The 25,648-nt window shown below is 45.8% G+C and overlaps 1 long non-coding RNA gene across 1 annotated transcript in view; it reads left to right on the forward strand.

Annotated features, from left to right (window-relative positions):
• Positions 1-10,223: 10,223 nt before the first annotated feature.
• Positions 10,224-25,648, forward strand: part of LOC143925447 (uncharacterized) — a 104,950-nt gene continuing 89,525 nt past the window's right edge. Inside the window, exon 1 of the long non-coding RNA XR_013261985.1 lies at positions 10,224-10,327. This is a non-coding gene — a long non-coding RNA (uncharacterized LOC143925447). The remainder of the gene's footprint in view (positions 10,328-25,648) is intronic.

The raw sequence follows: 25,648 nt of genomic DNA on the forward strand, positions 1-25,648 counted from the left end.
GGCCACCGCGCCTTCTTGTAGCTCTTTTACAGGCGGTGGCCCGGTCTTCTGTCGCCGCTGTCGTCGCCGCCGCCGCCGCCTTCCGTTCTTGTTCTTCTTCTTGTTCTTCTTCTTCTTCTCCTGGAGATGTTGACTCGACGAGCTCTCCGGCCGGAATGCCAGAGCCGCGCTGTGCGGTCACTTATATAGTGACAATGGGGCGGTGTCACATGGTATATGTCACATGGGTTGGTCACATGGGTTGATGTCACATGGGGACTATGACATCGTAAGGGGGCGGGGTCACCATGTGACCAACCCATGTGACATATACCATGTGACACCGCCCCATTGTCACTATATAAGTGACCGCACAGCGCGGCTCTGGCATTCCGGCCGGAGAGCTCATCGAGTCAACATCTCCAGGAGAAGAAGAAGAAGAACAAGAAGAAGAACAAGAACGGAAGGCGGCGGCGGCGGCGACGACAGCGGCGACAGAAGACCGGGCCACCGCCTGTAAAAGAGCTACAAGAAGGCGCGGTGGCCCGGCAGAAGAACCGAAGAGGGGGACAAGACCCCCGAAGTCGGGAGAAGAGGCCGGCGGCGGGGAGGAAGAAAGCCGGACTCCTCCGCTAGTAAAAGAGCTACACACAGATAGCGGAGGAGTCCGGCGAGAAGACCCCCGAAGACGGAAGACCCCCGGAGCTGTGCAATAAAATATTTTTTCCCTGTGTTGTGTTTTTTTTTGTACTTTATTTCACAGGTGAATGGGTAGGGGTACATTGTACCCCATACTCATTCACATAGGGTGGGGGGCCGGTATCCGGGGGCCCCCTTCTTAAAGGGGGCTCCCGGATTCCGATAAGCCCCCCGCCCGCAGACCCCGACAACCAACGGCCAGGGTTGTCGGGAAGAGGCCCTTGTCCTCATCAACATGGGGACAAGGTGCTTTGGGGTGGGGGGGGCCGCGCGCCCCCCCCTTCCCCAAGGCACCCCCCATGTTGAGGGCACGCGGCCTGGTACGGCTCAGGAGGGGGGGCGCGCTCGCTCGCCCCCCTTTCCTGGCCGGCCGGGTAGCGTGCTCGGACAAGGGTCTGGTGTGGACTTTGGGGGAACCCCCACGCCGATTTTTTTCGGCGTTGGGGTTCCCCTTTAAGCCCATTCCAGGCGGCGGAGCCCGCGACGTCTCCTTCGCGGGCCCCGCCTACCTGTACACGCGCTCGAAATGGGCGGACTTTCCGAGCGGGGACAGTCTGCTCATTTCGAAAGTACAGCGGACAGGCCCACACACGGGCGGACTGTTCGCTCAAACACAGTTTCAGCGGACAGTTTTTCGGAATTTCCGAAAGACTTTGTCCGTCCAACTGTCCGCTGAAACTGTCCGCTGAAAAGCCCACACACGAGCGGACTGTCCGCCCAAACACTGTTCAGCGGACAAGGTTGGGCGAACAGTCCGCCCGTGTGTACGCGGCCTAAATGTTTTAGATCCCTGAAGACTATTTCAAATAAAAGAATACAGTATGATTGTTCTGATGAAGTATTGCACATTGTTGCAATACAACTAAAATATTTTTTTATCGAGTAATCCTTTATAACATCATGTGAACATAAAATACATATTTCAGTGAAACTTTTTATGCTTTTAAATGACCCTTTATGCCAAGTAAACAGTGTTTAAAAATAATATTTTCAAGAAAATGTATTTTGAGTATTATTTAATAAATAGAAATACCCTTGAGCTTTTGACCCAACCCCCGCAGGGCACACATCTCACTGCAAGAAACCATATTGTTCTGCACCTTAGATACATAGTTTTTTTTTTATAACAAATATAAAATAAAGCATGAGGTACATGTGTGTTGAAATTAGGGATGGGCGAACGCTTCAGCCAGAATAAGTTTGGGCCGAACTTTGGTTGTTCGGCCATTCAGCGAACAACGAACATTATGCAGTGTTTGCGGCAAATTCAAAAGTCATGGAACACCATTAAAGTCTATGGGACACTAACACGAAAAACCAAAAGTGCTCATTTTAAAGGCTTATATGCAAGTTATTATCATAAAAAATGTTTGGGGACCCGGGTCCTGCCCCAGGGGACATGTATCAAATGCTCATTTTTTTTTTTCAAAAACTGCAGTTTCTTCGGGAGCAGTGATTTTAATAATGCTTAAAGTGAAACAATAAAAATGAAATATTCCTTTAAATATCATGCCAGGGGGGGGCAGGGTTTCTATAGTATGCCTGTAAAGTGGCGTCGTTTTCCCGTGTTTAGAACAGTACTGCAGAAAAATGACATTTCTAAAGGAAAAAAGTAATTTAAAACTGATTGTGGCTGTAATAAATTGTCGAGTCTCGGCAATATAGATAAAACTCAAAAAGCAGCGTGGGCCCCCCCCCCCCCCAGTCCATTACCAGGCCCTCTGGGTCTGGTATGAATATTGAGGAGAACCCCGAACCTATAATTAAAAAAAATTGTGTGGTGGTCTCCTCCAAAATCCATACTAGGCCCTTCAGGTCTGATATGGAAATTAAGGGGAACCCTGTGCCAAATTAAAAAAAATGGCGTAGGGGTCCCCCCAAATCCATACCAGACCCTTCATGTCTGGTATTGATTTTAAGGAGAACCCTGCCCCCCCACCCGAGATCCATACCAGATCATTAGCATCACTCAGTGGGTGCCTGTTGCGGCTTTTTCATTTTTTTCGGTTTGTCTGGCCATTTTTATTTTTTTATCTTTTAATAAAGGAATTGTCCCAAGCTGTCTCTTGTCTTTTTTACCATTTTTGACATTTTTTTTTGTGAAATGGTAGGGGTACAATGTACCCCATTACCAATTCACATGGGGGGATGTGGGGGTTAAAGAGGGCTTCCAGATTCCAATAAGCCCCCCGCCCCTGCACACCCCCACAAACACCAGGCAAGGGTTGTGGGGATGAGGCCCTTGTCCCAATCAACATGGGGACAAGGTGCTATGGGGTCAGACCCCAAAGCACCCTCCTCATGTTGAGGGCATGTGGCCTGGTATGGTTCGGGGGGCGCTCTCTCGTCCCCCCCCTATATTTTCCTGCAGTTGCATGCTCGGTTAAGGGTCTGGTATGGATTTTAGGAGGTTCCCTACGCCATTTTAAAAAACAATTGGTGCAGGGTTCCCCTTAATTTCCATACCAGACCTGAAGGGCCTGGTATGGATTTTGGGTGGGCCTCCATGCAGTTTTTTTTTAATTTTTGGTTTGGGGTTCCCCTTAATATTTATACCAGACCCAAAGGTCCTGGTAATGGACTGGGGTGGGGATTGGTGAGCCCATGCCATTTTATTCAATGAGTTTTATTTATATTGCCGAGAACCCAACAATTCACCTAAATGACAATTTTTCCTTTAGAAATTTGATTTTGCTGTTGTACTGTTCTAAACACGGGAAAACTATGCCACTTTAAGGCATACCACAGACACCATGATATTTAAAGGAATATTTCATTTTTATTGTTTCACTTTAATCATTAAAAAAATCACTGGTCTCGAAAAAACATGTTCGTGTCCCATAGACTTTAACTATGTTTGTGTGTTCATCCAAGTTTTTTTCCTGTACGCATGTTCTGGTGCAAACCGAACCCGGTGGGGGGGGGGGGGGGGGGGGGGGATTGTTCGGCTCATCCTTAGCTGAAATCTGTCTTTGGGATTGATTTGTATCTGCTGCCTCAATAACAAGTACAAGACAAGATTTAGCCGACAGTGATTATGTTGTATACAGATAAAAGGTTAATAATTCAGTCAAGAGAATTATAGTCTAAATTCTTACATTTAGCTACTTCTTGTGTTATTAATTTTCACAATTAGCTTTGAACAGATGTCTTCTCTTTTCTTAAATATTAATTTCATTGCACCTATTGAGCAGACATTCAGATAGGCATAACAATCTGAGGCAAATTAAATGTCATCGTAAAAGTAGATTTAAAAAAGACTCTTAAACCTGCAGGAACAATATTTTCAGCAACATTAATTCCAAAGAAGACTACATGTGGGTTATGCCTAATTTCAGCTTGAATTAGAGTTTGCTAATTGTAAAAAGTAAACTTAGTTCATGCCATGAGCCAAATAAAACTAGGTGAGACAGATTTAATATCAAAATATTTGATAGGATACATTAAGAAAGCTCAAGTAAATTGAAAGCAAAAAAAGAAATTGTGATTGATTACTCTTATGTCAAAAGTGTTACTGAATGCATATTCCTGGATTCATTGAAAGTATATAAATATACAATATAGTAAAACTATTCTTGATAAAGTCTATAATTATATTATTATTTTCTCAAAGATGATAAATAGTAACTCCCAGGAAACAGCTTTCAAAAATATGAATGCAATCTATGCTCTGGGGGGAGAACCTCTGGGGGAATCTAGGGTTGAAAAGGACCTGGGAGTCCTAGTAGATGATAGGCTCAGTTATGGCATGCGATGCCAAGCTGCTGCTAACAAAGCAAACAGAATATTGGCATGCATTAAAAAGGGGATCAACTCCAGAGATAAAACGATAATACTCCTGCTCTACAAGACTCTGGTCCGGTCGCACCTAGAGTATGCTGTCCAGTTCTGGGCACCAGTCCTCAAGAAGGATGCACTGGAAATGGAGCGAGTACAAAGAAGGGCAACTAAGCTAATAAAGGGTCTGGAGGATATTGGTTATGATGAAAGGTTGCGAGCACTGAACTTATTCTCTCTGGAGAAGAGACGCTTGAGAGGGGATATGATTTAAATTTATAAATAACGTACTGGTGACCCCACAATGGGGAGAAAACTTTTTTGCGGAAGGGAGTTTAACAAGACATGTGGGCACTCATTAAAATTAGAAGAAAAGATGTTTAACCTTAAACTACGTAGAGGGTTCTTTACTGTTAGCCCTTGTACACACGGTCGGACATTCTGACGGAAAATGTCCGATCGGACTGTGTTGTCGGATAATCTGACCGTGTGTGGGCTCCATCGGACTGTTTCCGACGGAATATCCGACCGACAAAGTTTTAGAGCTGGGCTATAAAATTTTCCGACAACATGATCGTTTGTAGAGAATTCCGATCGGACAAAGTGCCACGCATGCTCAGATAAAATTCCTAAACCAAAGCTATTGGCTACTAGCCTGAACGTAGGTCCCGTCATAAAGAAATAACTTCATCACCTTCTGAACGTAACGATCGGCTTTTCCGACAACTTTGTCCGAGTGTGTGCATGCAACACCAGTTTCGGACAAAATCAGTCGGACAAAATCTGATGGATTTGGTTGTCGGAATGTCCGACTGTGTGTACAAGGACTAAGAGAGACAAGGATGTGGAATTCCCTTTCACGGGTGGTGGTCTCAGCGGGGAGCATCGATAGTTTAAAAAACCGATTAGATAAGCACTTGAATGACCGAAACATACAGGGATATACAATGTAATACTGACATATAATCACACACATAGGTTGGACTTAAGGTGTATTTTTTCAACCCCACCTACTATGTTCCATTCTAGAAGAATATATGTAATGCTAAATTTAAAGTAGACGCTTAGTATAATAATCATGACTTTAAAAGATATCTGAAGCTGAAGATAACACTTATCCATTGTTAAACTGAACCTGTAAGAAGTTTGAGACATGTAATTGTTGATTTAATTTTAAAAGTGTACTCTCCCAATCCTGTCATTTATATGCAGTGAGCAATTGACCTGAAGCAAAGCATGCAGAAGACTTTATCTTCTAGAGACTACGTTCATCTTTACAAAAAAATGATATTATTGTTTCCTAAAGGAGCCTAGAAAGCATTGTACCTGTGATCAGCAGATCACGGATGCAATGTGGGGCCCTTGGGCAGGGTTGCCAAAATACGGACGGTCTGTAAATCTGTTACAAAAAAAAATAATGGCTACAAGCTGGCCGGGTTTCAAGCAAACTTGGCCATTTTTGGCAGTTGTCAGACGGGCACATATGCAGTGACGTCATGGCACCAAGCTACATAGCTTGGTGCCATTTATGAATGGCAGGAGTGGGCAGTAGACCTCCCGGAGTCCTGGAGACTGGTGGTCAGCCACTGTGAGCACAGGCTGCTTCTATTGGACTGCTGGAGAAGGACATTGGAACTGGTGCTGCTATGGATGCACTTGAGGAGGCACAGACAGGCCAGCAGACAGTTAAATCAGACCAACAGGACGCAGCAGACACTGCTGGGATTTTAACCATCTCCTGTATCATGTCCTCTGCAGCCTCTCACCATCTCCTGTATTGTGTCCTCCTCCGCCTCTAACCATCTCCTGCATCATCTCCTGTATCATGTTCTCCGCATCCTTTAACCATCTCCTGTATCATATCTGCAGTCTTTGACCATCTCTTGTATCATGTCCACAGTCTCTTGTCACAGTCTCTTGTCACCCATTGTCACAAAAAGTGGCTTGGAGAAGAACCCCTACCCGCTGTCACAGGGAAATGGGGAATCGAGGGGAGAGAGCAGGATCTGGAACATGTTACACATCACAAAGTTGAACTTAGCCTTTAAATGAATGCCCTTCAGTCAGGCACAATAGCACCTGCTTTACTTCTATCCTAAAAGGTTCCTTTTTAAAGTCTATTTAAATTAAATGATTTATATAGTGGTACATGGCTGCTATGTACTGATTAGATGTACAGCTTTACTTTTAAGAATTACATTCCTTTTCAAGAGAGTAATTCTTGTTATTGCCAATCACTCACATAAACAGTAATATTTTAATAATTATCTCTTCCAAATGGTTGTCTGAATTTAACTGCTCCTGGTGAATGATCGTACAACAATGAAAAAACTTCTTCTCACACTATCCCAAAAATAACACAGTCTTTGGCAACATCTGTGTATAGTACAGCCTCTATTGCAGTCTCTAGAGGATATTTGCATATGACAGTCTCTATCGCAATCTCTAGAGGAAGTCTCTATGGAATAGTCTCTTTAGTCTCTGTGTATAGTGCAGTCTCTAGCTATCTGTCTGAATTATGAAGTGTCCGCCATTTTTTATGTATGGGGAAGCTGCTGGCAATATCTATGGCATGGCTTCTGGCAGTTTCCCTGTACCAAGGTCAGCAGTCTTTAACTACCTGTCTCTCTTTAACATGGCCAGATCTTCTGCATACTGGGGATTTTTTTGTTTAATGATTTGTTTTGTAATACCCTATTTCCCTGAAAAGACATAGCGTGATTGTCGGTGATGGCTGCAATATAAGCCCTATCCCCCAAATAAGCCCTAGTTAAAGTCCTTGTAGGTCTTATTTCCAGGGTAGGGCTTATTTTCGGGTAAACAGGGTAAGGCTTATTTGGGGGGTATGGCTTATATTGCAGCCATCACCGACAATCACGCTAGGTCTTATTTTCGAGGAAACAGGGTATGGAAATGCTGTTTTTTAACTTTGACGCCAAATAAAAATTTTGAGGGTGTGGACTGTATTAAAGTTAAGATAACTGGCAGCTCATCCTACAAAACCAAGGTCGACAGACCTCTCACATATCTCTCAAATGAGTGACAGTACAAGGACAGGAATGCTCCAAAGAAGGGCAAAGCCCATATCCAAAAGAAATACAGGCAATTGAATGAACCTTGAGCTTCATGACGATCTAAAATCTTTAGTCAAGAGGGAGGCCAATAAACATTTTAGAGTGATACAAAGTTCTACACTCTTTATTTTCTGACCTTTAATATGAAAGTAGTAAATTAGTTTTGGGTAGTAATACAGCTACTGCGTTTGAAGGTGGGGTCACGTTGCATGTGTGCAGGATGTGAGTACAAATTCCACTGATTTAGGTTTAAGTATGGCTCTTTATAAGCATTTCTGCTGAGCTTTCTTGCCTGTGGTAAATTACCTTTTGTTTTACCCCCTTTTTTATAATTGATTACATTGCCTATGCTCCCTCTGTTCTGACAGGGGGGCATGTCAGAACAAGTCTGATCATTGGAGGAGAGCAGGCTGAGTTCCCAGCAAAGTTAGAGAACTGACCACTGACTAAGCCTCCTGCTTAATGTGGCCAGTTTTTAGTAGGAAAGCAGAGAGTCTGGCAGCAACATCAGGAAATTCACACAAAAGAAGCAATACAAAGAGAATAGGATATTAGTTCATACAAGTAAATGGTACGGCAGGCACATATCAGGAATATGAAATGCTGGGGTAACTATTACTAACACCCGAGTTATCGTACTTGAAGGTCACTAAAATATCTTGACATTAATATGGCAATTTGAAAATCTGTGGAGTTCCTTATTTGTGTTTCCTATACCATGTTTGTCACATTAGAAAGAGACATGTCCCCTGGCTCAGTAATTGAGGTGAAGCTCTGCTGACTTATGTCATCCAATCACGTTCAAGCAAAAATATAGCAATAATTTTCACGTCAGTCACTGAGCTAACAGAAAATCCTCGCAAGAGGAAATATCCACTGCAAAGTGCACAACCTTGTAACTAATCCCAGAGAGTATGATCAAGACTTCTGAGAGCTGAACTAAATGTAATATTTATAATTATTTTGGGTCCAAGACTTTGGTGTCCTCTCTTTAACCATTTGTCGACCGTAATATGTACAGTACATTTACCTTTTGGATTGCAAGTGGTTTAACAGGGTTATGGCTGAAGCTTTCAGCCATAACCCCAGTACTTTTTTTTCCAGCCAGTGTTCAGCTTTCTCATTAGACGCTGGGTCACTTTTAGAAGCAGCAGGGGGGATGTCCCTCCTGCTGCTCGCCAGTGTTTCTCGAGAAATGATCCTACGATGCGGCTGACTGGTCACAGAGGCTAACAGGGACCAGATCATCGTTGATTGCCTCTATGGCTTTTGAGGATCGGAGCAACATCACAATGTCACTTCCGGTCTAGGGTGGAAGTAAAAACATTTTTTTAAAGAAAAAGATAAAAAAAAGTTTTTTGATATTTTGCTTTAAAAGTTAAATGAGAGCTTTATGGTCTTTTTGTCTCCAGATTTCTCCATAAAGAGGACCTGTTTTATATTACAAGGGATGTTTACATTCCTTGAAATAGGAATAAAAATTATGAAAAAAAAACAAAAAAAAATGAAAGTGGCAGTGTAAAAATAAAAAAATAAAATAAATAAGAATTTTTTTTTAAGTGCTCCAATCCTTCTGTGCTTGCGCATGCATATGTAAACGGTGTTCGCACCACACATTTGAGGTTTTGCAACAATTGTTAGAGCAAGAGCAATAATTCTAGCATTAGACCTCCTCTGTAACTCTAAACAGGTTACCTGTAAAAAATGTTTAAAGCTTCACTTATGGAGATTTTACCCTAGTTCGTTGCCATTCCACAAGCGTTTTTCATGTTAGGTATCTATTTACTCGGCGTAAAATCATCTTTCATATTTTACAAAAATATTGGGGTATGTATATTGTGTTTTGTTTTTATATTCATTAAAGTGTATTTTTTCCCAAAAAATTGCATTTGAAAAAACGCTGTGCAAATACTGTGTGACATAAAAAATTGTAACAATCAGCATGTTATTTCCTAGGGTCTCTGCTAAAAATAAATATATGATGTTTGGGAGTATGTAATATGTATGTATGTATATGTAATTTTCTAGCAAATATGCTGATTTAAACTTGTAAACAAAGTACCAGAAAAGGCTTGGTCTTCAAGTGGTATGATTTCGAATTTAAAATTGGTTTGGTTTTAAACTTTTTTTGGTAAAAGTTGTTTTATAAAGGTGTACTCTATTGTTACTTTAATGGAGTAATCAAATTTAGTGGAAACTATGTCAATATGGATTATTGTTTTTGTGTTTTTTTTTTTTTTAGAACATTAATATGTCTTTTACAGTGATGGAAAGCATAGGAACGTTTTCACACCACATAAATGAAATTCAAACAAAGGGATGGAAGGAAACATTGTATTTAGTTGCAGGTCATCTAGTTATAGATTTCTGCTATATTTTTGTTCTTTATATGGTTGACTGTAGCCTTCATACATGAAATGGAATGTGAGCTGTTTTTTCAATAGGTTTAGTTCACCTAGTCATACATTGATATTTTGCACGTCAATAGTCTCCCATTTCATTAAGTATTAAATGTTAAACTCATTGTCAATGATTTATACGTGAGCATTTCCATGAATATAATTTATAAATTACCTTGCTTTGGATTGTAGTCATAACTCCTTAGGGAGGAGGTGAAAGGTTATAAGATTGCTTTATAAGTATAGTGCTTGGACTCTTTATTTGATTTTTCTCTACTTTCCTATGGTATTATTATGTCTTAATATAAAACAAATCATATCCTACTTGATGTCATGCACTGCTACCACTCATCTTCTAAAACATGGACAGTCATCACTAATTTACTGATTGCAAGAAAGGTAAGACTGGTCAGTTATATTAATTTACAGTGTTATTGGTTCTAATTTTAGCCTGAGGCTGGGAAGTAACCCAAATGTCTTAAACTTTGAAGTATCAACCCCAACTCATCACTTCACATCACTTACAGTACCGTTGTAGCATACAATTACAGTTACAGTTACTTACAGTACCATTTCGGACTCATGAAATACTTAGTTGCTTGTCTGTCGTAATCAACCTTCAAGACAAAGCATTCAGGTTGAGAGTGATGGGTTCACCAGCAGCATACTTGGTCTGGGACAGTTCTTCGTTAAATTAAAAATCTAGTGGATCTACTTGACAGCCATGGAATTATTGGAATTTGGAATCATTATACAAGCCAACTGAAGGATCCTCTTGTGGAAGTCACATAATGCATTCCATGCAGAAATGCATGTGTAATGTTAAACAAGCCATAGCTCCTGAATGACAGGCAGCAATTGAAAATCATATAGCCTCAATTACATTCATAGTAGACATGCTGTTATGCATTGAATTCATTATTTGAGCTCCTAGAAAAGATTATCTATCATTCTCCCTGTTCCTAAAGTGGTTTGAAAGGCTGAAGGTTTTTAAAAAAAAAAAAAATTTCTGTAAGAGCTTAGCAATCTGCTGTATGGAGGAGTTCGAGCATATTCCAGCCTTCCTCACCCCACTAGTATGACATTGTGGGTTTAGGCAGTGGCACGGAGGAGATTTATGCAACCAAGTTGCTGGTTTCCATATTTCACTCTTTGCAGTCATCCCAATCTTTCCCGTTTCCATTTTTTACCTGACCCCCAACTTTGGGCCCCTTATGGCTTGAAAACCCTGCGAGACATACTTTCCTTGGGTTCCCTGCTTTCCTTTCCTGACCTTCAACAAAAATTTGTGCTATCTCATTGGATGTACTTTCGCTACCTTCAACTGTGCCACGTGGCTCATGCCCAATTTTCTGACCTTCCAACATTAGCCATGAACCCTATTAACCACTTAAGCCCCAGACCAATTGTCAGCCTAAGAACCAGCGGTCCTTTTACAATTTCGCACTGCACTGCTTTAACTGGTAATTGCGCAGTCATGCAATGTTGTACCCAAACGAAATTTGCGTCCTTTTCTTCCCACAAATAGAGCTTTCTTTTGATGGTATTTGATTGCCTCTGCAATTTTTATTTTTTACGATATAAAAAAAAAAAAGATATTTTCTACTTTTTGTTATTAGAAAAATCGAATAAACTCAATTTTAGTCATACATTTAGGCCAAAATGTATTCAGCCGCATGTCTTTAATAAAACAAATGTCAATAAGCGTATATTTATTTGTTTGCGCAAAAGTTATAGCGTCTACAAACTAGAGTACATTTTCTGGAATTTACACAGCTTTTAATTTATGACAGCCTATCTCATTTCTTGAGGTGCTAAAATGGCGGGGCAGTACAACCCCCCCCCCCCCCCCCCCCAATGACCCAATTTTGGAAAGTAGACACCCCAAGGAAATTGCTGAAAGGCATGTTGAGCCCATTGAATATTTTTTTTTTTGTCCCATGTGATTGAATAATGACAAAAAAAAAAAAGGTTTACAAAAAGTTGTCACTAAATGATATATTGCTCACACATGCCATAGTTATATGTGGAATTGCACCCCAAAATATATTCTGCTTCTTCTACGGGGATACCACATGTGTGGGACTTTTTGGGAGCCTAGCCGCGTACGGGGCCCCGAAAACCAATCACCGCCTTCAGGATTTAAATATAAAACGCTACAAAAAAAACTGTTAGCGATCGCAGGGATCAGGCATGACACTGCAAACGTTGCAGTTATGTGTTTAGTGTTTTGTAAGTGACAGTGATCGATCGATACTGCACTTGGGTGGGCTGGGCGGAGGGGCAAAACGCAGGTGCTAGCAGGTATCTGGGCTGATCCCGCTAATCACTGCCTTCGGGATTTCTAAAGGTGCAAATTTTTGATTTCACTCGTCACTACCTATCACAGTTTCGAAGGCCATAAAATTCCCAAATAGCACAACCCCCCCCAAATGACACCATTTTGGAAATTAGACAACCCAAGCTATTTACTGAGAGGCATGTTGAGTCCATGGAATATTTTATATTTTGCCACAAGTTGCGGGAATATTACAAACTTTTTTTTTTTTGCACAAAGTTGTCACTAAATGATATATTGCTAACACATGCTATGTGCATATGTGAAATTATACCCCAAAATAAATTCTGCTGCTTCTCCTGAGTATGGGGATACCACATGTGGGGGACTTTTTGGGAGCCTAGCCGCGTACAGGACCCCGAAAACCAATCACTGCCTTCAGGATTTAAATATAAAACGCTACAAAAAAAAAACTGTTAGCGATCGCAGGGATCAGGCCTGACTCTGCAAACGTTGCAGTTATGTGTTTAGTGTTTTGTAAGTGACAGTGATCGATCGATACTTGGGTGGGCTGGGCGGAGGGGCAAAACGCAGGTGCTAGCAGGTATCTGGGCTGATCCCGTGTTTTTTTGGAACCCTAAACTCTGGAGACGCTAGTATAGGTCTGATCAGATCAGATACTATACCACTACGGGAGGTGTATGCTTTGCGCGTGGGTGTTAGCGGTACTGGCACTAACCTAGCGCTGCCTGGGGCGATGCAGACCTTATCTGACCCTAAAACCTAATTGATATCACCCGCCAGGTGATCAGGGGGTTAAACCTTTATTGGGTAATAAATGGCGGGTGCCCTGATGATATAAAAAGCAAACTAACTAAACAGAGTCACCCGTAACACTTATACGGTGATCACTGGTGAAAGGGTTAACTAGGAGCAATCAGGGGGTTAAAACCTTTATTAGGTAGTATACGGGAGTCCCTGACGCTATATAAAAACCTGACGGGGAACCTAAATAACTAAATAACTAACCAGTGTCACCAGTGACACTTATACAGTGATCGCTGGTGAAAGGGTTAACTCTAGGGGCTATCAGGGGGTTAAAACCTTTATTAGGTAGTATATGGGGGTACCTAATGCTATAAAAACCTGGCGGTGAACCTAAAAAATAACTAGCTACCTAGCGGCACCAGTGACACTAATGCAGCGATCAGAAAAACGATCACTTAGTGACACTGGCAAAAGGGGGCGAAAGGGTTAACTCTAGGGGCAATCAGGGGGTTAAAACCTTTATTAGGTAGTATATGGGGGTCCCTGACGCAATATAAAAACCTGACGGGGGAACCTAAATAACTAACTGGCTACCCAGCGTCACCAGTGACACTTATACTGTGATCACTGGTGAAAGGGTTAACTCTAGGGGCAATCAGGGGTTTAAAACCTTTATTAGGTAGTACCTAACGCTATAAAAACCTTGCGGTGAACGATCTCTTAGTGACACTGGCAAAAGGGGGTGAAAGGGTTAACTCTAGGGGCAATCAGGGGGTTAAAACCTTTATATGGGGGGTAGGGGCCTACCTTGGACCTAACACTAACTGCCCTGACAGTTTTTACAGTCACAACTGACATTAAATGCAGTGATCATTAAATAAATGATCACTGCAATCAGTGACACTGTGACTGAGAGGGGGGATCGGGGGGGGTGATCGGGGGGGGGGGTGATCAGGGGGTGACAGTGTGCCTATGTGTACCTACATGTCAGTGTAGTGTTGGTGTACTTACTATGTCTTCTCTCCTCGCCGTCCGGCCAAAAAGACCGCCCCGAGGAGAGTGACATCACTTCCTCCTGCCTATGTTTACAGTACACGATTGAGAGGGGATGGCCAGAAACCAACGGCCATCCCCTCATCCCGGATCGCTCCTGAAGCGAAACGAACCGCCGCAGCCAGCTGGAAGGCAGGCACGTACAGGTATGTGCTTGTGCCTGTCCGTGCCATTGTGCCGACGTATTATTACATGCGGCGGTCCTAAAGTGGTTAAGGAATAGGGATGACCGAACTGTTTGCCCGGCAGTCGGTTCGCTGCGAATTTCGGCTGTTCGCGATTTGCCCGATCGGCGGACTATTGACGCTGTTCGCCCGGCGGACTTAAGTGTTTACTGTGTGAAAGAACTTTGACCTATGATGACACATCCATCATGGGGTACAGGACAGCCAATTGAGACATTACAGCACATGGACAATTGGACATTCCCCCTAACTTATAAATAGACCCGATCCGGCGGCCATTATACATTCTTTCTTCTGTCACTATAGGGAGAGGTTGCTGTGTGGAGCAGGGAGAGACTGCAGTGACCCAAATCGCTAGCTATTAGGTCCACAAAAGTCCTTTTAAGGACTGGTATGGTGTAGGTGTAGTACAGGATATAGGTTTGAGTGCACTGCTATGCAAGTGATTGTTGCAGCAGATTGTCTTTTGTCAGTGCAGAGAGGGACAGACAGGACACTGTGTGCAGCAGGGAGAGACAGTCAGTTTAATCATTAGCTGTTACTATTAGGTCCACAAAAGTCCTTTTCAGGACTGGTATGGTGTAGGTGTAGTACAGGATATAGGTTTGAGTGCACTGCTATTCAAGTGATTGTTGCAGCAGCCTGTCTTTTGTCAGTGTAGAGAGGGACAGACAGGACGCTGTGTGTAGCAGGGAGGGACAGTCAGTTTAATCATTATGTCACGTACCTTTTAGTAGCAAGCCCAGATTGTGGAAAGAGGCCTCCCTTTACAACTCCCACTACCGATTTCCTGGTAATGTAACAGGGAACACAGGAGTAAGGAGGGGTACAGGTGAGGTTTGTTTTGCAGACTGGTGCACAACAGTAGGGGGAAACGTCCAGTGGAACAGGTAATCACAGCGGATGGATCAGCAGGTAATTTATAGCAAATGTCACAGTTCAGCAAAGCAGGAAACTTATAGCAGGTAACACAGTTCAATGAAGCAGGTAACTTGCAGCAGATGAAAGCAGTGCAGAGAAGCAGGCAACTTGTAGCAGATGAATCAGTTCAATAAGACAGGTAACTTGCAGCAGATGAACAGTTCAATATAAGCAGGTTACTTGCAGCAGATGAACAGTAAGGAACTGTCAGCAGATAAAACAGTTCTATATAAGCAGGTTACTTGCAGCAGATGATACAGTTCAATATAAGCAGGTACTTGCAGCAGATGAACAGTTCAATATAAGCAGGTTACTTGCAGCAGATGATACAGTTCAATATAAGCAGGTACTTGCAGCAGGTGAACAGTTCAATATAAGCAGGTTACTTGCAGCAGATGATACAGTTCAATATAAGCAGGTTAAGCACCTTAGCAGATGGATTGTCAAAGCAAGCCGGGTCAGATATCAGACTGGAAGCGAAGTACAAGGGAACAGGCAGGAGAATCGTCACAACAAGCCGGGGTCGGGTGCAGGCAGATAGCAGATGGGTCACAGGCAGGCCGGGTCAATCAGGAACGAAAGGCTACGGATCAGGTCTCACAGGTATAACGCTGTAGAGCAGACAGCAGAGATCATTAGCAAGAGGCAAGTTTAAATAGGCCGTTTGGCGCCAACACGGACGCACACACACAACCGCACACGAACGCACGATCGCGCGCACCCACGGTGACGCCCGCAATCGGAAACCAGAAGACCTGGGGGTCAGTTTCTTCATGCGATTTTCATGACACATTAGCTGTTACTATTATGCCGCGTACACACGTAGCGGACTATCCGACGGACTTAGTCTGGCGGACTTCCCGCCAGACTGTCCGTCGGACTTTCCAAACGAGCTACTTGCCCACACACGGCACTTTTTCAGCGGACTAATACGGCATACTAAGTCCGCCGTACTATCCGCCCTACTTTTGAAATTAATGGACTCGCCCACACACGCGGAGGAAAGTCCACTCATTTCGAGTGCGTCTCCAGGTAGGCGGGGCCCGCGAAGGAGACGCCGCAGGCCCCTGCCACCTGGTATGGACTTAAAGGGGAACCCCAACGCCCAAAAAAATCGGCGTGGGGTTCCCCCCAGGTCCACATCAGACCCTTGTCCAATCACGCTACCTGGCCGGCCAGGAAAGGGGGGGACGAGCGAGCGCCCCCCCTCCTGAGCCATACCAGGCCGCGTGCCCTCAACATGGGGGGTGCCTTGGGGAAGGGGGGGACGAGAGAGCACCCCCCCTTCTGAACCATACCAGGCCACATGCCCTCAACATTGGGAGGATGCTTTGGGGTCCCCCAAAGCACCTTGTCCCCATGTTGATGAGGACAAGGGCCTCTTCCCGACAACCCTGGCCGTTGGTTGTTGGGGTCTGCGGGCGGGGGGCTTATCGGAATCCGGGAGCTCCCTTTAATAAGGGGGCCCCCGGATACCGGCCCCCCACCCTATGTGAATGAGTATGGGGTACAATGTACCCCTACCCATTGACCTGTAAAATAAAGTACAAAAAAAACACAACACACAAGATAAAATAGTTTATTGCACAGCTCCGGGGGTCTTCCGTCTTCGGGGGTCTTCTCGCCGGACTCCTCCGCTATCTTCTTCTAGCTCTTTTGCTATCGGAGGATCCCGGCTTTCTTCCTCGCTGCCGCCCTCTTCTTCCGACTTCGGGGGTCTTGTCCCCCTCTTCGGTTCTTCTGTCGCCGCCGCCGCCGCCACCTTCCGTTCTTCTTCTTCTTCTTCTCCTCCTGGAGATGTTGACTAGACGCTCTCTCCGGCCGCAATGCCAGGGACGCGCTGCGCGGTGACTTATATAGGGACAAGGGGCGGGGTCATCGGTTGATGTCACATGGGTTGATGTCACATGGGGACCCCACCCCCGTACGATGTCACAGTCCCGGAGGATGCTGGGACTGTCGCCATGTGACATCAATCCATGTGACATCAACCCATGTGACATCAACCGATGACCCCGTCCCTTGTCCCTATATAAGTCGCCGTGCAGCGCGTCCCTGGCATTGCGGCCGGAGAGAGCATCGAGTCAACATCTCCAGGAGGAGAAGAAGAAGAACGGAAGGCGGCGGCAGTGACAGAAGACCGGGCCACCGCCTGTAAAAGAGCTATAAGAAGGCGCGGTGGCCCGGTAGAAGAACCGAAGAGGGGGACAAGACCCCCGAAGTCGGAAGAAGAGGCGGCGGCGAGGAAGAAAGCCGGGCTCCTCCGCTAGCAAAAGAGCTAGAAGAAGATAGCGGAGAAGTCCGGCGAGAAGACCCCCGAAAACGGAAGACCCCCGGAGCTGTGCAATAAACTATTTTATCTTGTGTGTTGTGTTTTTTTTGTAATTTATTTTACAGGTCAATGGGTAGGGGTACATTGTACCCCATACTCTTTCACATAGGGTGGGGGGCCGGATTCCGATAAGCCCCCCGCCCGCAGACCCCAACAACCAACGGCCAGGGTTGTCGGGAAGAGGCCCTTGTCCTCATCAACATGGGGACAAGGTGCTTTGGGGTGGGGGGGCCGCGCGGCCCCCCCTTCCCCAAGGCACCTCCATGTTAAGGGCACGTGGCCTGGTACGGCTCAGGAGGGGGGGGGACTCGCTCATCCCCCCCTTTCCTGGCCGGCCGGGAAGCGTGCTTGGACAAGGGTCTGATGTGGACCTGGGGGGACTCCCACGCCGATTTCTTTCGGCGTTGGGGTTCCCCTTTAAGTCCATACCAGGTGGCGGGGCCAGCGATGTCTCCTTCGCGGGCCCCGCCTACCTGAAGACCCGCTCGAAATGAGCAGACTTTTCTCCGGGCGGGAAAAGTCTGCCCATTTCAAAAGTACGGCGGACTGGCACACACACGGCTGGATTGTCCGCTGAAATGCGAGTCCGGCGGGAAGATTGGAGTGCAAAACTACTTTCTAAGTCCGCCGTACTTTCGGGTCAAAAAAGTATGCTGGAGGCTACACACGGGGGGGATTGTCTGGCGGACTTCAGTTTGGCGGACTTTTCCACCCGCTGGTTTGATCGTGTGTACGCGGCATTAGGTCCACAAAGGTCCTTTTCAGGACTGGTATGGTATAGGAGTTGGACAGTATATAGGGTTGTACACGTATAATATTCTTTCTTCCGAATATAGAAAGAATATTATACTTGCCCTTATGCAGCAGTCCTTTATCAGTATAGGGACTGAGGTACAGTCTGCTAATCACTATCTACTAGTTCCACAAAGGTCCTTATAAGGACTGGTATTGGTATAGCGTAGTACAGTAACTATATAGGGTTGAGTGAGGTACAGTCTGCTAATCACAACCTACTAGTTCCACAAAGGTCCTTATAAGGACTGGTATGGTATAGCGTAGTACAGTATATAGGGTTGAGTGAGGTTCAGTCTGCTAATCCCTAGCTACTAGTTCCACAAAGGTCCTTATAAGGACTGGTATCGGTATAGCGTAGTACAGTATATAGGGTTGAGTGAGGTACAGTCTGCTAATCCTTAAGGACTGGTATAGGTCCACAATATATAGGGTTGAGGTGTACTACTGCTGACTGCTGCCCTATTCTGCAGCAGTCCTTTATCAGTATAGGGACTGAGGTACAGTCTGCTAATCACTAGCTACTAGTTCCACAAAGGTCCTTATAAGGACTGGTATCGGTATAGCGTAGTACAGTATATAGGGTTGAGTGAGGTACAGTCTGCTAATCACAACCTACTAGTTCCACAAAGGTCCTTATAAGGACTGGTATGGTATAGCGTAGTACAGTGTATAGGGTTGAGTGAGGTACAGTCTGCTAATCACAACCTACTAGTTCCACAAAGGTCCTTATAAGGACTGGTATGGTATAGCGTAGTACAGTATATAGGGTTGAGTGAGGTACAGTCTGCTAATCCTTAAGGACTGGTATAGGTCCACAATATATAGGGTTGTGGTGCACTACTGCTGACTGCTGCCCTATTCTGCAGCAGTGCTTTATCAGTATAGGGACTGAGGTACAGTCTGCTAATCACTAGCTACTAGTTCCACAAAGGTCCTTATAAGGACTGGTATGGTATAGCGTAGTACAGTATATAGGGTTGAGTGAGGTACAGTCTGCTAATCACAACCTACTAGTTCCACAAAGGTCCTTATAAGGACTGGTATCGGTATAGCGTAGTACAGTATATAGGGTTGAGTGAGGTTCAGTCTGCTAATCCCTAGCTACTAGTTCCACAAAGGTCCTTAAGGACTGGTATAGGTGTACTATTTGGTGTGCAGTATATAGTTGTGTAATACACTTATAAAATACTTGCACATATAGAAAGCATAGTATAGTGCGTTTCCACTGTGCAGCATTGTGACTGCTGAGCGGTTCTGCAGCGATACTACAAAGAGTGACAAACGCAATCCAAAAAAAAAGTATTGTAACTGGTGTGATAGACCAGTGGACCCCAAAAACAACAGATTGAAGCGGGGTGTTATATACCTTCTTCCACATACATACTGCACTTCTGTAGAGAGTTTTGTCACAGGGTCATTTAAAAAATGACAGGCAGAGGAAGAGGCAGGCCCTTCTGCAGGGGTGGTAGGGGTAGGGCAGGAGCAACAGGCTTGAGCCAAAGTGGGAAATTGCAGAAGGTGCGTGCGATTACATCAAAGGAAGCACCAGACTTGGTTGAGTGGCTCACTCAGCCTCACTCTTCTGCACCCTCCTCATCCTCTCGATCTGCACCCTCTTCTTCACTCTCTGCTATATGCACCCCCAAAGACACTACCACCAACACCACCCCCACATACCTTCTGCTTGAGTCACAGGAATTATTTTCCGATCCATATCAAGACATTTCTGATGCGCAGCCACTCTTGGCATTGGATCAGGAAGAGGAGGTAGCAACAACCGCCACTCAGCAGTCTGACGACAGTACCCAGATCAGCCCAAGGAGGAGGTTGGTCCCTACTCCGAGATCTCTACTTATAGCGGTGGGGAAGGTGACGTCGATGATGACGTGTCTAGTGATGTCACGTGGGTGCCCACAAGAGAGGAAGAGGAGGGGAGTTCAGAGGGAGATATGGACCATCAGATAGGGAGGAGAAGCAGGAATAACTTACATTGCATAGGAGGGACAAAGCAGACTGCTAATGTATCAGCAGCGAGTCATCGACCATGTACGGTCACATCTGGCGCTCCCAGGACGCCGGCACATGGCTCCGCAGTATGGGCTTTTTTTAACGTGTCCGCTGCTGACAATAGTGTTGCCATCTGCAATCTTTGCAGTCAACGCATTAGTCGCGGTAAGCCCAACACTCACCTAGGGACGACCGCCTTAAGAAGGCACATGAGCTGCCATCACCGAGCCCAGTGGGAGCAACGGAACACACAAAGCCACACTCCAGACTCTCATCGTCTTCTACTTCTCCTTCTCCTCTCTCCTCACAATTGTCCTCCACTCCACCTTCCATCACGCCAAGCTCACGTTTTTCTGCAAAAAGGCAGGCTTCCGTGGGCCTAATGTTCGAGCGTAAAAAAATGATGACGCCGGATAACCCTCTTGCCCAATGGTTGACGGCTGGCTTGTCAGAACTGATAGCCCGCCAACTACTGCCATTCAAACTGGTGGACTCGGAGGCCTTTCGAAAATTTGTGGCCATTGGAACACCACAATGGAAGGTCCCAGGAAGGAAGTATTTCTCACAGAAGGGCATCCCAGAGCTATATGGCCATGTTCAGCGGCAAGTGAATGTATCTCTGGCACACAGTGTTGGTGCCAAGATACATCTGACCACAGACACGTGGTCTAGCAAACACGGGCAGGGAAGGTATATCACTTTTACTGCCCACTGGGTGAACCTTCTGATGGCCGTCAAGCATGTAACCTGTGGCACCTGTGTAGATTTGGTTTTACCGCCACGAATTGCATGCAGGCCTGGCTCTTCTTCTCCTCCTCCTCCTACTCCATCCTCCTCCCTCTCCTCCTCGGCTGACTCCTCCTTTTCCGCTGCTAGCGTCTCTTCCGCTGTGCCGCCCAAGCTCCCCAGAACCTATTCGACATGCCAGGTGAGACGTTGCCATGCCGTGCTGCGTCTGTTGTGCCTGGAAGCCAAGAGCCACACTGGCCCGGCACTCCTTTCAGCTTTGCGTTCAGAGGCAGATCAGTGGCTAACACCGCTCAATTTGACAGTTGGTAAAGTGGTGTGTGACAACGGTGCCAATCTGCTTAGCGCATTGAAACAGGGCAAAATTACGCATGTGCCATGCATGGCACACGTTTTAAACTTGGTCGTGCAGCGATTCGTTGTCAAATACCCTGGGGTCCAGGACATCTTGCGGCAGGCAAGGAAAATCTCGGCCCATTTCAGAAGATCTTACACGGCCATGGCTCGCCTTGTTGACATAGCAGCGACACAATCTGCCGGTCAGATGTCTTATTTGCGATTGCCCGACGCGATGGAGCTCAACCTTCTATATGCTTGACAGCCATGGCGCCATCAGTGACATGGTACCTTATGCCTTCTTTATGGAGTGTGCATTGCGTCGTGTCATTGATCAAGCTGTGAAGGACCAGGAGTGGGAAGATGAGGAAGTCGCAATGCTGAATGAATTCCCAGGGGGGGCTACTCTATCTGAGACAAGTGAACAACAGGAGTCTGAAGAGGAGTCAGAGGAGGATGGTGCCAGGGCGGATGAGGAGGAGCAAGAAGAGCATGCTTTAAACCTTTCTGGGATCCCTGTTGTGCGTGGATGGGGAGAGGAGAAAGAAGAGGACGACATTATCCTGGATGATGAGCAGGAGCCAGGCCATCACACCGCTTCCAGATTAGTGTAAATGGGGGCCTTCATGCTCCAGTGTTTTAATAGGGACCCCCGTATAAAAAGCATAAGGGTCAAGGACCAGTACTGGGTGGCAACGTACTTAGACCCCCGGTACAAACACAAAATGGCGGAAATGTTACCGCCGTCACAGAGGGCTGGCAGAATGGAGAACTTCCAGGCCTTGCTTCGAGAAATGCTGTATTCTGCTTTTGCGTGTGCTGGCAGAGGAGCAATTCCCACTCCCAGAGAAGGAGTTGCGGGTACCAATCCATCCATTCATTTGGCTCACTTCCTTGTACAAAAAAAGCACACCGTACTATATGCCCGTACCCTCCTGTTTGAAGAGGTTGAGCGCTGTCATATTTCTACTGGGGCTGCTTATTATGAGGGGCTCCCACCATCCCTGTGCTGTGCTGACTTCCTCCTGGGGCTGCTTATTATGAGGGGCTCCCACCATCCCTGTGCCTGCTGACTTCCTCCTGTGGCTGTACCTCTGCTGTGCATATTATGAGGGGCTCCCACCATCCCTGTGCTATGCTCATTATGAGGGGCTCCCACCATCCCTGTGCTGTGCTGGCTTCCTCCTGGGGCTGCTTATTATGAGGGGCTCCCACCATCCCTGTGCTATGCTGACATCCTCCTGGGGCTGCTTATTATGAGGGGCTCCCACCATCCCTGTGCTATGCTGACATCCTCCTGGGGCTGCTTATTATGAGGGGCTCCCACCATCCCGGTGCTGTGCTGACTTCCTCCTGGGGCTGTACCTCTGCTGTGCATATTATGAGGGGCTCCCACCATCCCTGTGCTATGCTCATTATGAGGGGCTCCCACCATCCCTGTGCTGTGATGACTTCCTCCTGGGGCTGCTTATTATGACGGGCTCCCACCATCCCTGTGCTGTGCTGACTTCCTCCTGGGGCTGCTTATTATGAGGAACTCCCTACATCCCTGTGCTATGCTCATTATGAGGGGCTCCCACCATCCCTGTGCTGTGCTGACTTCCTCCTGGGGCTGCTTATTATGAGGGGCTCCCACCATCCCTGTGCTGTGCTGACTTCCTCCTGGGGCTGCTTATTATGAGGGGCTCCCACCATCCCTGTGCTTTTCTCATTATGAGGGGCTCCCACCATCCCTGTGCTGTGCTGACTTCCTCCTGGGGCTGCTTATTATGAGGGGCTCCCACCATCCCTGTGCGTGCTGACTTCCTCCTGTGGCTGTACCTCTGCTGTGCATATTATGAGGGGCTCCCACCATCCCTGTGCTATGCTCATTATGAGGGGCTCCCACCATCCCTGTGCTATGCTGACTTCCTCCTGGGGCTGCTTACGGTGCAGGTGTCAGTGCTGTATATCACGGTGCTGGTGTCAGTGCTTTATGTCATGCTGCTGATGTCAGTACTCTCTATCACGGTGCTGGTGTCAGATCACTCTATCACGGTGCAGGTGTCAGTGCTGTATATCATGGTGCTGGTGCACAGTACTTTATGTCACGCTGCTGATGTCAGTGCTCTCTATCATGGTGCTGGTGTCAGTGCTCTATATCACGGTGCTGGTGTCAGTGCTTTATGTCACGCTGCTGATGTCAGTCCTCTCTCTATCATGGTGCTGATGTCAGTGCTCTCTATCACGGTGCTGGTGTCAGATCACTCTATCACGGTGCAGGTGTCAGTGCTGTATATCACGGTTCTGGTGTCAGTGCTTTATGTCACGCTGCTGATGTCAGTGCTCTCTATCACGGTGCTGGTGTCAGATCACTCTATCACGGAGCAGGTGCCAGTGCTCTATATCACGGTGCTGGTGTCAGTGCTTTATGTCACGCTGCTGATGTCAGTGCTCTCTATCACGGTGCTGGTGTCAGATGACTCTATCACGGTGCAGGTGTCAGTGCTCTATATCACGGTGCTGGTGATCATCTCCTGCACCCTCTTCTTTGCCTACCCTGACCTTCCCTCTCCTCCATTGCCTTCATGTGCTCCACAGTCCTGAATTGTCACAAGTTCACATATAAAAAAAGAATGCTTGTAGTTGTCGATCCCAGATTCACCTAATACATGTGTTATGTCATTGGCCATGTGGTGGGACTATGTGTGCACAGCTAGTAATTATTTTGTGGCTGCAAATATGACCTGTAGGTTAGTAAAGTTTGCCTCCCATTGAAGTCAATGGGGCCCGCCGCAAACGTTACGGTTCGCAAACTATCGGCCGCGTTCGCGGTTCGCGTTCACGAAGCGTCCCGTTGGAAGTTCGTCCATCACTAACCATGTGTATGCAGGACAAGATTGGGCCAAAATCCGTCTGAAAAAATCTGACAGATTTTGTCATCGGAATGTCTGACTGTGTGTATGGGGCATTATTCACAATACAAAACTTTGTTATACACACCACATTACACTGTGTTATATACTCTGCCCCACACTGTACTATATTCTCTGCCCTACACTGTACTATATACTCCGCAGTACACTGTGTTATATACACTGCCCTACCCTGTGCTATATACTCTGCCCTACACCATGCTATATACTCCACCTTACACTGTACTATATAATTCGCAGTACACTGTGCTATATACTGTGCTATATACTCTGCAATACAATGTGCTATACACTCCGCAGTACACTGTGCTATATACTGCACCCTACACTGTGCTATACACTCTGCCCTACACTGTGTTCTATACTCTGCAGTACACTGTGATACAGTGGTGTGAAAAAGTGTTTGCCCCCTTCCTCATTTCCTGTTCCTTTGCATGTTTGTCACACTTAAGTGTTTCGGAACATCAAACCAATTTAAACAATAGTCAAGGACAACACAAGTAAACACAAAATGCAATTTGTAAATGAAGGTGTTTATTATTAAAGGTGAAAAAAAATCCAAACCATCATGGCCCTGTGTGAAAAAGTGATTGCCCCCTAAACCTAATAACTGGTTGGACCACCTTTAGCAGCAACAACTGCAACCAAGCGTTTGCGATAACGTGCAATGAGGCTTTTACAGCGTCCTGGAGGAATTTTGGCCCACTCATCTTGGCAGAATTGTCCTAATTCAGTTACATTAGAGGGTTTTCGAGCATGAACAGCCTTTTTAAGGTCATACCACAACATCTCAATAGGATTCAGGTCAGGACTTTGGCTAGGCCACTCCAAAGTCTTCATTTTGTTTTTCTTCAGCCATTCGGTGGTGGACTTGCTGGTGTGTTTAGGATCATTGTCCTGCTGCAGAACCCAAGTTCGTTTCAGCTTGAGTACACGAACAGATGGTCGGACATTCTCCTTCAGGATCTCTTGGTAGACAGCAGAATTCATAGTTCCTTTTATCACGGCAAGTCTTCCAGGTCCTGAAGCAGCAAAACAGCCCCAGACCTTCACACTACCACCACCATATTTTACTGTTGGTATAATGTTCTTTTTATGAAATGCAGTGTTCCTTCTACGCCAGATATACTTGGACACACACCTTCCAAAGAGTTCCACTTTTGTCTCATCGGTCCACAGAATGTTGTCCCAAAAGTCTTGGGGATCATCAAGATGTGTTGTGGAGAAATTGAGACGAGCTTTGATGTTCTTTTTGCTCAGCAGTGGTTTTCTCCTTGGAACTCTGCCATGCAGGCCATTTTTGCCCAGTCTTTTCCTGATGGTGGAGGCATGAACGCTGACCTTAACTGAGGCAAGTGAGGCCTGCAGTTCCTTGGACGTTGT

Source organism: Lithobates pipiens, unplaced genomic scaffold (assembly GCF_037356315.1).
Source record: "Lithobates pipiens isolate NorthernLeopardFrog02 unplaced genomic scaffold, aLitPip1_a1.2 Scaffold_22, whole genome shotgun sequence".
NCBI lineage: Eukaryota > Metazoa > Chordata > Amphibia > Anura > Ranidae > Lithobates > Lithobates pipiens.